This window comes from Camponotus floridanus, unplaced genomic scaffold (assembly GCF_003227725.1).
Source record: "Camponotus floridanus strain SB8 unplaced genomic scaffold, Cflo_v7.5 scaffold58, whole genome shotgun sequence".
NCBI classification, from domain to species: Eukaryota; Metazoa; Arthropoda; class Insecta; order Hymenoptera; family Formicidae; genus Camponotus; species Camponotus floridanus.
The window spans coordinates 641,062-644,968 of NW_020229747.1; positions in this window are offsets into that span (position 1 = coordinate 641,062).

The window sequence follows — 3,907 nt, forward strand, 5'->3', positions numbered from 1 at the left end:
GTATTCTATATATTTTAAACTTTCTTAAATGTAAAACTTTTTCGAAACCAAACTTTCGTAACATCCTGAAAATCACTTTCTTTCCTCATGCTTCTCCTTTAAAATTCAAAAAATGTTTCTCTCTTTCTCTCTCTCTTTCTCTCTCTTTCTCTCTCTCTCTCTCTTTATGAGAATGTTGCCGAAGGAATAACGAACGAGAGATGAAGGCAGTATTCTTCTTTCATATCTTTTTTCTTTATTTACATTTATCATCATCTCGAATGAGTGCAGAAGGAAATCTCGATGAAAGCTAGCGATCGATTAACCGTAATTACCGGATCGTTCTGAATCGCAACATAATGGATCATGTCTAACAAGAGAGGGAGAAGGAGATTTGATTTGATAAAAATTAACGGATTACTACAGATAATTATCGCTACAATTTAGATCCTAAGTGATGCAACTGCTGCTATGTGCTCGTGCGCACATACAAGAGGATGTATGTGTGCATATGTACGATGTGTGCCGATATGTTAAGCACACTTATTATATATATAAATATAATATACATATAATTATTAATGATATAATAATAATAATAATAATAATAATAATAATAATAATAGTGCTTTATACTAGGCTTGAGAAACCATTTTGTACTCATTGTAATATTACTGCGCTAACCGAAACAAAATAATTCACATGAGATATGTAGTCTAACGGAATATGATAATGTGACGCTTCTGTGATGACTTTTTAATTATTTCTCGAAATATGCAACTTTTTAAATGCGGGCGAGAAAGTGACAGATATAGAAAGAGAGAGAAAGAAAGAGTGAATGAAAGAGCGTATGCGTGTATGAAAAATACAGGATGAGAAAAAGGAAGACTTTGTTTCTTTAAGTTAGCAAGATTGTGTCGTGATAAAGAAGAACATTTATTTGCATCGAAAATTGAAGTATATATGGCAATGTAATGTTGATGATTGGATTCAATTTCAATTCACGAAGTAGCGCCTGTTACTAATCGTTTATACGCTTGCGTAAAAAAATAAAGCGAATTCTAAAGAGACAAGAAAAGATTACGATACAGTATTTTCTGATATCGATAGATGAGCTTTAAAGCTTAAACAATTTTTAGATAATCCAGAAATGTTTGGAAATTAATAGGAATGTAACAATTCAATTTAGCGTACAAGAACGATTGCTCTACTTGTATAAGGAGCTCATCATTAATAGCAGTCAGAGAAAAAGAAACAAGCTTTGGAGAAGATTGCAAAGATTGGAAAGGTTATAAAGAAGCGAAGTTCTCCCTAGCAATCTATAGTAATCTTTAAAATTTTTAAAAGAAAAAAATAAGAAAAAAACTTGGAGAACTTGAGCCTTGGTCATAGTACTTTGCTACATCTCTAAAAGTTAGAATTTATAATAATTGTGTTCATTTTCATTATCAATTTACATTTCCAGATCGATCCAGTTCCCAAACCTGAGCAATGTCTTTTCAAGGCACTCTTCTTTCATATACCAAAATAACGTTATTAGAAATGAAAAAGATTTCCATCATCTTTTGACTTTGCTTTAAAATAATTTCATAAATCCAAGATTTTACAAGTTATTCGGAATCTGGAAGTTGAAGATTTTTGAAGTCCAAGATTCTGAGGTGAAAAATTAATTTCACATCCTCTCTAAAGTAATTATTTAAATTAATTTAATATTTTTTTCTGTACATTATATTTTTTATGTTATACTTATTGTTGTTTTTAATACATGTGTGAATTGCAAATCTTATTTTTTTTGTAATAATAGAAAGATTTCGTTACTTATATTTTGAACTTGGGAACATTTGATTATTTGCATTGTCAACGCATACTTTAATTTCTTCATGTTTTCATTTTGTTTAATGAATTTGAAATTTTACATAAAATTCCCAAATCTAATGCTTAAAATAATTTAAATAGAAGTTTATGATCTCTAGAGAAAATAACTTGGAAGGAATCTATCTTACCATTTTATTTATATTTGAAAAATAAAATTAAAAAATCTTTTTTTATTAATCAATTCTTTCCATCTTTCATTTTCTTTCATTAAATTTATATTAATGATTAGAATATATCTAGTAAAACTTTGTGTAATCTTTGAGTGACTACTCCTTGTTCTCTCTCTCTCTACAATGAAATAAGTGAATTTCACTATAGCATAATTTTTACAATTAATATGAGATTTAAATAATTTACATTACATATAATTCGTTTAACATTTCATTAGGTTTAACTCTGAGACTACGTAAGGAATCTTCACTAAACGCCTAATTGCACGAATACTAATTAAGCTTAGAAGTGAGCGAAAAGGAGAGAAAAGATGAGAAAAAAATTGTATGGGCGAGAAATTTCTGGAGAGTTGTCAGAAGAATCGAAGAGATCTTTGTCTTGCTGTATCGCAACAAGTGGTGGGTAACGTCTATTTTTGCATCATTGTTATAATATTTTAAAAATTGTATTCTCACGCGCGCGCGCGTGTAATGGTTATGGGCGCTACATGACGTATGTACATCACTGTCTTTCTCTCGATTTGAATTATTAATATATCGGGTGACTCATAAAGCAGGTAAGAGTACTAGGAATTCATTCCTAATTGAACTTGGATGTTCTATTAGGAATGAAACCTCGTATCTTTTCCAAAAACACCCTGGATAATAAATATGTATAAATATGTTTCTGCGCAATGATGTATTGAACCAATAGTCATTATTTCGAAGGTGAATTTAACGAAAGAGAGACTTTAAACTTCTTTCATATAAAGAGAAATTAAATCAGAAGATTATATGTTTGCTTAAAGCTTTTTTAAACCTTAATTATTGTGATATAAATTGTTTGCATATATAAATTATGAATATATAATTTATTATCAAAATATAGTGATATTTCTTTGTATATGAATTATATATTTTATGAAAAATTATATATTCTCACATTTATTATATCGTTAGAAATTAAAATTTTTCGGAACAATGACTTTTGGTTCATTTTTGGCATTTTTATAGCGTGCGCGTTTCTGTGGGCTTTGATATCGTCTCTCATGATAAGGAACACGCGAAAAAAGTTATTAAACGAGATATATAAATATATATAATATAAATATAAATGCGAGCGGAGATAAGATATAATGGTGTCGCGATATATTAATCGCGTCTTGCATTGGCTGCCTTCGATATACTTCTTTCAGTTTCTGTGAAGTAATGTGTGTCAAACGAGAACCTGATTGTGTGTGAAGTAAAAGGCCATACCTACACGCACCAGGAACGTCTTTGTTATTTTATATATATCATTGTCTCTGAAATTACATACTCCTCTTCCTCAGAAATTTACTAGTTGCAAGTAACATCCTTATCCTAATGACTGCAATAATAAGAGATGCATCGCAAGTATATTTAATTTTTAAGTATATTTATTTAATATATATAATTATATTTAATTTTCAATAATATTATATTATAATAATCGCAAACATCAATTTTTATTATTTAATCAATTTTATTATTTTGTCATTTCAAATATTACAATTTTCCTTCTTTTTTTTCAAAAGCAATATATTAAATGGAATAATCTCGATAGCTGCTCGGAATAAAAACAGCAAAAACAATCGTGAATTATAAAAAAACAATTATTGAATTTTTGATTAATTTTGTTATAAGGATGAATTCTAATATCATTTAAAAATATGTTTTCGCTATAATTGCAGGAGTATAAAGTTTAAATGGTTAAATAATTAAGTTTTTTTTTCTACAATGTAATTTGATGAGTGGAACAAAGAGTAACAGTACCGAGAGATAAAGTGACTTTTATTTCAACAATGATCGCTTTTAGGCGCTTGACGGATCCGGGCACACGAGGGACGACATTACGGCCTTGAACACGCGCCTGGCCACGTGAG